The sequence below is a fragment of the Heptranchias perlo genome, unplaced genomic scaffold (assembly GCF_035084215.1).
Source record: "Heptranchias perlo isolate sHepPer1 unplaced genomic scaffold, sHepPer1.hap1 HAP1_SCAFFOLD_56, whole genome shotgun sequence".
NCBI classification, from domain to species: Eukaryota; Metazoa; Chordata; class Chondrichthyes; order Hexanchiformes; family Hexanchidae; genus Heptranchias; species Heptranchias perlo.
This window is the reverse complement of record NW_027139581.1, coordinates 2,412,703-2,422,806: the sequence shown is the minus strand read 5'-3', so window position 1 is coordinate 2,422,806 and position 10,104 is coordinate 2,412,703. Positions and strand designations below refer to the sequence as shown.

At 44.6% G+C, this 10,104-nt stretch overlaps 3 non-coding genes across 3 annotated transcripts; all 3 read left to right on the top strand.

The window, feature by feature from the left end:
* Positions 1 to 3,924: 3,924 nt before the first annotated feature.
* Positions 3,925 to 4,007, top strand: trnal-uaa (transfer RNA leucine (anticodon UAA)). The gene has a single exon. It is a non-coding gene; the product is annotated as a tRNA-Leu (tRNA).
* A 663-nt stretch (positions 4,008 to 4,670) lies between these two features.
* Positions 4,671 to 4,752, top strand: trnas-aga (transfer RNA serine (anticodon AGA)). Its single transcript has one exon. It is a non-coding gene; the product is annotated as a tRNA-Ser (tRNA).
* A 2,904-nt stretch (positions 4,753 to 7,656) lies between these two features.
* On the top strand, positions 7,657 to 7,738 carry trnas-aga (transfer RNA serine (anticodon AGA)). The gene has a single exon. It is a non-coding gene; the product is annotated as a tRNA-Ser (tRNA).
* Positions 7,739 to 10,104: the final 2,366 nt, after the last annotated feature.

Here is a 10,104-nt window from a genome sequence, read left to right as displayed (position 1 = left end):
GTCCCAGTGGATTGGAATGCAGCAAATGTTATCCCGCTATTCAAGAAGGGAGGGGGAGAAAAAACAAGGAACGACAGGCCAATTAGCCTGACCTCTTGCCGTCGGGAATATGCTGGAATCCATTATTAAGGAAGTGGTAACAGGGCACTTAGAACATCATAATATGATTCGGCAGAGTCAACATGGTTTAATGAAAGGGAAATCGTGTTTGACAAATTTATTCGAGTTTTTTGAGGATGCAACTAGCAGGATAGATAAAGGTGAACCAATGGATGTCGGACATTTGGATTTTCAAAAGACATTCGATAAGATGCCACATCAAAGGTTGTTGCACAATGTAAGGGTTCATGGAGTTGGGATAATCCATTAGCACGGATAGAGGATTGGTTAACGGACAGAAAATAGAGTGCGGATAAATGGGTCATTTTGAGGTTGGCAGGCTGTAACGAGTGGGGTACCGCAAGGATCGGAGCTTGGGCCTCAGCTATTTACAATCTATATCAATGGCTTAGATGAACAGACCGAGTGTAATGCATCCAAGTTTGCTGATGATACAAAGCTAGGTGGGAAAGTAATCTGTGAGGAGGGCACACAGAGTCTGCAAAGGGATATAGACAGGCTAAGTGAATGGGTAAGAAGGTGCCAGGTGGAGTATGATGTGGGGAAATGTGAGGTTTTACAATTCGATATGAAAAATAGAAAAGCAGAATATTTTTATATGGTGTGAAATTAGTAAAATTTGGTGTTCAGGGAGAATTGCGTGTCCTCGTACAAGAAACACAAAAAGTGATTATGCAGGTGCAGCAAGCAATGAGGAAGGCAAACGGCATGTCGGCGTTTATTGCAAGGGGGTTGGAGTACAACAGTAAGGAAGTCTTACTACAGTTGTACAGGGCATTGGTGAGACCTCACCTGGAGTACTGCGCAGAGTTTTGGTCTCCTTATCTAAGGAAGGATATACTTGCCTTTGAGGAGGTGCAACGAAGGTTCACTAGATTAATTCCTGGGGTGAGAGGTTTGTCCTATGAAGAGAGGTTGAGTAGAATGGGACTATACTTTCTGGAGTTTAGAAGAATGAGAGGTGATTTCATTGGAACATATAAGATTCTGAGGGTGCTTGACAGGGTATATGCCGAGAGGCTAATTTCTCTGGCTGGAGAGTCGAGAACTAGGGGGCATAGTCTCAGGGTAAGGGGTCGGCCATTCAAGACTGAGATGAGGAGGAATTTCTTCACGCAGAGGGTTGTGAATCTTAGGAATTCTCAACCCCAGAGGGTTGTGGATGCTGAGCCATTCAATATATTCAAGACTGAGATCGATAATTTTTTCGACTCTCGGGGAATCAAGGGATATGGGGATCGGGCGGGAAGTGGAGTTGAGGTCGAAAATCAGCCACGATCTTATTGAATGGCGGTGCAGGTTCGAGGGGCCGAGTGGCCTACTCCTGCTCCTATTTTATGTTCTTATGCTCTTATATTGCTTAATGCTTTATTTAAAAAAAATTAAATAAGTGATTTGATTCCCAAACAGAATTAAAACGATGGGATTCTTGTCATTCTGCAGTGATTTGAACCGGCCATTCCATATCCAGACCCAGTGCTACCATGAGGCTATCAATGTCTGTTCATGGATTTCCAAGTGTCTTATATATAATTCGTGTTGGAGAGAATGTTCCTGTCACGTTTTCAACATTGGAATCTGTGTATTCAGAGAGAAAAATCCACGCGGAAGACCAGGATTCAATTCACCGACAGGGAGGTTACACTTTTGTTGTCTTTAATAGATTCACTTTCATTTCTCTTGTAATTTATCTGCAATATTGGATGCGGAAAATACACTGAAAGACAAACTCGGACCATCCCGCTTTCCACAATTTAATTTCACTGATATTCCAGCGATTTTAAAAGCTGCTCTCTGCCTCACCCTTCACCTCGATATCAGAACCAACAGTTCATCTGTTTTTTGGTGGTATTGTTTGAGGAAAGATTATCGTCCAGGTTTCCAGCCATGCGCACAGCAAGGTCCCACAAACCGCAATGACAAAGTAACAGGTACATAATGCAGATGGGAAACGAGTGGAACTGAGCAGTATGAACGTGTAACGGGATTAAATTAAAGAGCTGCCTGGAGTGGGGTTCACCCGGTTGTGAACCAATTGGATCTTAAGGCCTTAACCACTCGGCCTGGTACTTAATGACACTTTATTTACCTTTCCACGGGCCACTGGTGAAAGAAGATGAACGACCACTTTTCCATCTCTTTGTTGGATCATGTCCAGAGTCAAATTATGTGAGGAACGCGGGAGAGAGTGATGGAGAGAAAGAAAGAGACAGAGACCCCCTCAGAAAAACGGAGAAAATGTGTGGCGCGCGCACACACCAACACACACACACAAACAGACAGAAACACATAGGGTGACTCAAACACACAGAGAGAGACAGACTATCGGTCATTTGGCACATTCTTTGTTCTATTTCTGTCGTCGATTTCGTGAAATCTTGCAGATCAATTCCAACGAGCATAAAACTCGAAGTGTTCAAAGCCGTGCATTTTTAATTCACTGAAGAATGAGAAGTTTGCTGCTTGTTAAACCGCTGATAATGGCATCCGCAGTCGGCAGGATCCGTACCTTCGCGGAAAGATCCCAATGGATTTCCAATCCATCGCTTTAACCACTCGGGGATACTCAGCACCATCTCAACACATCGACAAGCATGGAGGCGTGGGGTTAAAATATTAGACTAAAAATCCAACGGGTTTATAGCCGCGTGGGTTCGAAACCCATTTCTGATAACTGTTATTTCCGTTCCATTTTGATGTTGCTCATTGAAACTCTTGTTCCATCTGCCTCATGCACCTGTTACTCTGTCATTGCTGTTTGAGGGGCCTTGCTGGTCGCAAATTTCCAAACCTGGACGATAATGAACACCACCAAAAAGCAGATGAACTGACCATCCTTTTCATTGCTGTATGTGAGATCTTTCTGGTGAATCTCCTCTGCGCCCTTTCCGATGTCTTTGTCTCTCTGTCTCTCCCTGTCCTTCACCACGACGCCAACGAAGAACTGGCACAGGACGAAAAGTGAAGCTTTTGAAGGCAGCAAAAGTTCCACTTTCGGTCGGGGAATTGAACCGCGGGTGTTCGAGTTGCAGGCGAGGATATTCACCACAATACTAACGAGGAGCTGGTGTAATCTGGTGATGGACACTCACCACAGATGGCGTTGGACACCCTTCAAATTTCAGTGAATCTATTTTGAACATTTATTTGATGACAATTTGCGAAACTTCCTTCTTCAACTAACACCACCAAAACGCAGATTAACTGGCCATTCATTTCATTGTTGTATGTGGGATATTTCTCGTAAACCTCCTCTGCGCCCCGATCAGGGCCTCTCTCACTCTCCGTCTCTCTTCCTGTGTCTCGCTCTCTGTTTCTCTCTCTCTCTCTGTTGCGGGCTGCTGAATCAGCCCGGGAATGCTCACAGCTCGATTCTGCGTCTTCATAACTTGCACATTATTCGTGTTCTGAAATCGAGGTGAAGAGTGAGGCAGAGAGCAGGTTTTAAAATCGCTGGAATATCAGTGAAATTAAATTGTGGAAAGTGGGATGGTCCGAGTTCGACTTTCAGTGTATTTTCCACATCAAATATTGGAGATAAATGAAAGTGAAGCTTTTAAAGGCAGAAACACCGGGACTTCGACATTGGAGAATTGAACCCTGATCAACCGCGTGACAGATGGGGATATTCAGCACGACACCAACGTGGAACGAGCGTGAGCAGTTGATGGACATTCCCCACAGATGGCGTTGGACACGCTGCAAATTTCATTGAATCCATTCTAACCATTTATTTGATGACAAAGCAAAGCGTAGAAGAAGTGACACTCAAGTACATTACATATAGAACAAGATTCTGAAAAGACCAGGATGGCCGAGTGGTTAAGGCGTTGGACTTAAGATCCAATGGGTTTATCCCCACGTGGGTTCGAACCCCACTCCTGGTCGATGTTGCATTTTGATACTGATCATTGACTCTCTTTTGCAATTTGCATCACAGAATCAGAGAAAGGTGACAGCACGGAAGGAGGCCTTTTGGCCCATCGTGTCCGTGCCGGCTTTATGCACGACCAATCCAGCTAGTCCCACTCCTCCGCGCGATCCCTCTAGCACTGCAACCTTTTTCCTTTCAAATACTTATCCCGTTCCGTTTTGAAAGCCATCATTGAATCTGCCTCCATCAGCCACTCGGGGTGCTGAATGAGCCCGGGTCTGTTCACCGCGCGACTCTGCCTTTCATTTCTTGCTCATTATTGTGGTTCTGACATCGAGGTGACGCGGAGAGTGAGATTTAAAATCGCTGAAATATCAGTGAAATTATATTGTGGAAAGTGGGATTGTCCGAGTTCGTTTATCAGTCTTTTTTATCACACGTCCAATGTTCGAGATAAATGATATCTTTGAAGGCAGAAGAAATTCATCGTCCAGGTGTATTTGAAGCCAGGTCGACCATGTAATAGGTAGGGATACCCACCACCATACAAACGAGCAACGAGCGTGAACAACCGACCCCCTCACCGACGGTTGATACCCACACCAGTTCTGCGGCTCGGTGTCGCAGAGCGCTGGATTATTACGATTTTAAGTGAGCAGCATTGTGCTTTTAGCAAGTAGTCGTGGCCGAGTGGTTAAGGCGATGGACTAGAAATCCATTGGGGTCTCCCCACGCAGGTTCGAATCCTGCCGACTACGGTTTAGAGTTATCATTCTATCCTTTTATCTCTGCGTTTCAACCGATACGAGTGTGTGCAAAATGAAAATTCATTGTCAAGAAGTCGGAGCAGGACATTCGCGGACTCATCATACAATCTAGAATCGTCAACATGGTTTTATGAATGGGAAATCGTGTCTGACAATTTTATTAGAGTTATTTGAGGAAGTAGCGATCAGGGTGGATAAAGGGGAACCAATGGATGCAGTATATTAGGATTTCCAAAAGGCATTCGATAAGGTGCCACATAAAAGGTGATATCCCTGCTGCTTGTTATTCTCCACGCTTACACACAACCGTGCCTTCTGCCGCTTCCTGCCACTGCTTCTGACCTTTACCACGCAGAGAATAACAGGCACAAGATAAGAGCTCATAGATTGGGGGTTTGCTCACTAACAGAAAACAAAGAGTTGTGATTAAAGGGTCATTTTCAAAATGGCAATCGGTAACTGATGGGTGCCGCAGGGCTCAGTGTTGGGGCCTCAACTATTTACAATAGATGTCAATGACTTGGATGAAGGGACAGAGTGTATTGTGGCCAAATTTGCTGATGATACGAAAATAGGTGGAAAAGCAAGTTGCGAGGGTGACACAAAGTATCTACAAAGGGATATTGACAGTTTTAGCGAATGGGCAAAAATTTGGCAGATGGAATATAAGGTGGGAAAATGTGAATTCATCCACTTTGGCTGGAAAAATAAAAAAGCAAAATATTATTTCAATGGAGAAATACTACAAAATGCTGCAGTACAGAGGGATCTGGGTATCATCGTGCATGAAACACAAAAAGTCAAAATACAGGTGCAGCAGGTAATCCAGAAGGCAAACGGAATATTGAGAGAAAGACAGAGAAACCATTGACCATTTAACGATTCAACCGGAGCCGTTTTCCTGGGAGTCGGTTTTGAAACAGGACACAGGCTCAATGTGTTCCAATCTGTTTCCTTCTTTGACCCTGTGATTTTCAAATCTGCGGGGATTGGACAGAAGGAGCGAGAGAGAGTGACACAGACTCAGACAGACCGAGAGAGTCTCTTTCTGAGTGTCTCTCTTGATTATTCTTTTCCTCGCACCCCACATCACTTTATTCTGGATCTCAACGAACAGAGAGATGAAAATGTGAACAGTGAGTCTTCTTTCAACAGTGGCCCGTGGAAAGTGAAACAAACTGTCATCAAATTGATCATTTCATTAATATTTGAAGCTGAAAACAGGTACGGACGGGGATCGAACCCGCGCGGTTTTGTTTAGCAAACCGACGCTTTGCCACTTGGCCACCGCGCCCCTCGATCGATAACGAGATAATAATGCTCTTCATCGGGTGAAGTCAGATCAACAGCTTTTTGCAACTGATTGTGACAATCGACTGATTGAGGAGCAATGGATTTCGACTTTTCCGCCTGAAGGAATAATTTCATGACAGTTCATTTCACGGGCCATTGTGGAAAGATTCACAGAGAGAGAGATGGAAAGAGACAGAGAGAGAAAACGAGACATGGGGAGAGAGAGATAGAGAGACCTTAATAGAGAGTTTTAAAATCGTTGGAGTATCAGTGAGATTAAATTTTGGAAAGTGGGATGGTCCGAGTTAGTCTTTCAATGTTTTTTCCACATCAAATATTCGAATATAAATTCCTTTCTGTATCTCTCTCTCTCTATTTAGAGCGGCTGAATTAGCCCGGGTCTGCAAACAGCTCGATTCTGCGTATTCATAACTTGCACATTATTAGTGTTCTGAAATCGAGGTGAAGAGTGAGGCAGAGAGCAGGTTTTAAAATCGCTGGAATATCAGTGAAATTAAATTGTGGAAAGTCGGATGGTCCGAGTTCGACATTCAGTGTATTTTCCACATCAAATAGTGGAGATAAATGAAAGTGAAGCTTTTAAAGGCAGAAACACCGGGACTTCGACATTGGAGAATTGAACCCTGATCAACTGCGTGACAAATGGGGATATTTAGCACGACACGAACGAGGAACTGGCGTGAGCAGTTGATGGACACTCCCCACAGATGGCGTTTGACACGCTTCAAATTTCATTGAATCTGTTCCAACCATTTATTTGATGACAAAGGAAAGCGTAGAAGAAGTGACACTTAAGTACATTACACATAAAGCAACATCGTGAAAGGACCAGGATGGCCGAGTGGATAAGGCGTTAGATTTAAGATCCAATGGGTTTCTACCCGCATGGATTCGAGCCCCACTCGTGGTCGATATTGTTTCCGTTATATTTTGATACTGATCATTGACTCTCTTTTGCCATTTGCATCACAGAATCAGAGAAAGGTGACAGCACGGAAGGAGGCCTTTTGGCCCATCGTGTCCGTGCCGGCTCCATGCAAGACCAATCTAGCTGGTCCCACTACCACGCCCTATCCCCCGAGCACTGCAATTTTTTTCCTTTCAAGTGCTTATCCCGTTCCGTTTTGAAAGCCATCATTGAATCTGCCTCCATCAGCCACTTCGGGATGCTGAATTAGCCCGGGTCTGTTCACAACGCGACTCTGCCTTTCATTTCTTGCTCATTATTGTGGTTCTGACATCGAGGTAACGCGGAGAGTGAGATTTAAAATCGCTGAAATATCAGTGAAATTAGATTGTGGAAAGTGGGATTGTCCGAGTTCGTTCATCAGTGTTTTTTCACACGTCCAATTTTGGAGATAAATGAAAACTTTAAATGTCGAAGAAGTTCATCGTCCAGGTGCATTTTAAGCCAGGTCGACCATGTAATAGGTCAGGATACCCACCACGAAACAAACGAGTAACTTGCGTGAACAATCGACCCCCTGACCGACGGCTGACACCGACACCAGTTCTGCTGTTCTGTGTCGCAGAGCGCTGGATTATTGCGATTTTAAGTGAGCAGCATTGTGCTTTTAGCAAGTAGTCGTGGCCGAGTGGTTAAGGCGATGGACTAGAAATCCATTGGGGTCTCCCCGCGCAAGTTCGAATCCTGCCGACTACCGTTCAGAGTTTTCTTTTCCGACCTTTCATCTCTGCGTTTCAACCGATCCGAGTGTGTGTCAAATGAAAATGCTCGAATCCATGATTCGGAAGTCGTCGCAGGACATTCGCGGACTCATGATACAATCTCGAATAGTCAACATGGTTTTATGAATGGGAAATCGTGTCTGAAAATTTTATTGGAGTTCTTTGAGCAAGTAACGATCAGGGTGGATAAAGGGGAACCAATGGATGCAGTATATTTGGAGTTCCAAAAGGCATTCGAAAACGTGCCATATAAAAGGTGGTATCCCTGCTGCTTGTTATTCTCCACGCTTGCACACACCCGTGCCTTCTGCCGCTTCCTGCCACTGCTTCTGACCTTTGCCTCGCAGAGAATAACAGGCACAAGATAAGAGTTCATAGATTGGGGATTTGCTAACTTACAGAAAACAAAGAGTCGGGATTAAAGGGTCATTTTCAAAATGGCAATCGGTAACCGATGGGTGCCGCAGGGATCAGTGCTGGGGCCTCAACTATTTACAATATATATCAATGACTTGCATGAAGGCACAGAGTGTATTTTTGCCAAATTTGCTGATGATACGAAAATAGGTGGAAAAGCAAGTTGCGAGGGTGACACAAAGGGATATTGACAGGTTCAGCGAATGGGCAAAAATTTGTCAGATGGAATATAAGGTGGGAAAATGTGAAGTCATCCACTTTGGCAGGAACAATAAAAAAGCAAAATATTATTTCAACGGAGAAATACTACAAAATGCTGCAGTACAGAGGGATCTGGGTGTCATCGTACATGAAACACAAAAAGTCACCATGCGGGTGCAGCAAGTAATCCAGAAGGCAAACGGAATATTGGACGATTGAGAGAAAGACAGAGAAACGGACACTCACACAGAAAAGCTGAGAAAAAATGAGACACACACACATTGCACACAGAGGCATGGTCGTTCTTGGTGCCCGTCTGTTGCAGCGCGATGGATGGTTGCAATTTTAAGTGAGCAGCATTCAGCTGAGCTCTCGCAGACGTGGCCGAGTTGTTTCGGGCGATGGATAAAAAATTCAATGGGGTCTCCCCGTGCAGGTTCAGAGCTTTGTTTTCAGACCCTTCACGTCTGCGTTTCAACCGACACGTGTGTGTCTGTCTGTCAGTGTGTGTACCTGTGTGTTTGAGTATCAATCTGTGTATCAGTGTCTGCTGAGTCAGTGTGTGTGTATTGTGTCTGTCCGTGTGTGTCTCACTTATTCAACGCTTTTCAGTGTGTCTCTCTGTCACTCTTTCCCCCGCTCCCCACATCATTTCATTCTGGACTTTGACTCACAAAGAGATGGAATATGTGAAAGACAAGCCTTCTTTCAACACATTGTGAGCTGGTTGCCAAGACTGATGCCCACTGAGCGACGGCTGATAACTATACCAGTCATGCGGCTCCGCGTCAATTGTTTGTCCGATTACGCTGGTGTGAAGCGCCTTGGGGCGTTTTGTTGCGTTAAAGACTCGATATCAATGCAAATTTTTGTTGTGGGCAATTGTGATAGCATCAAACTGAGAGAGTTGAGGGGAGAGCTGCACCGCCACCACTGGAGACGATTGGTATTGCAGGCATCTCCTGTTTTGTGAGTTTCACCGGCCTCCCTCTTCTCAGGCCCTTTGATAACCTTGTCCGGTTCCCGGTTTGGGAACCTCTGCTCTGCTCATTTCTCTGGTGAGGGGGGGCTTGAACTCACAATCTTCAGACTCAACGGCCAGAGTGGAGCAGATTAGAGAGATCTGAGATTCGCTGGAATATCAGTGCAATTAATTTCGGGAAGGTGGGAACATTTTCTCAATAGATTTTCTGCATCCAATATTGCAGATAAATTGCCAGAAACATAAAAGTGAGACTTTTAATGCCACGATTGAACCTCGGTCTTCCGCGTGCTCCCACTAACGGAGAACTGATGCACGAAGTGAATGTACTCTCACCACAGGTGGTCTGAGACATGTTTTATGTTCCAGTCAATCTTTTTAAACTATTTATTCGATGATAGTTTGTTTAACTTTCCATGGGTCTCTGTTGAAAGAGGTCTTACATTTCACAATTCCATCACTTTGTTAGTTAAGGTACAGAGCAAAATGATGTGGGGAGCTTGGGACAAAATGACAGGGAGAAAGAAAGACTGTGAGACACTCAGAAAAGCGTGGAAGTGACACTCAGGCCCGTTGCACACAAACTTTCCACGGGCCTCTGTTGAAAGAAAACTTACCTTTCACATTTCCATCTCTTTGTTAGTCAAGGTCCAGAAGAAAGTGATGTGTGGAGCGCGGGAAAGAGTGACAGAGAGCGAGAAAGGCAGAGAAACGGAGACCCACTCAGAAAAGCTTAGAAT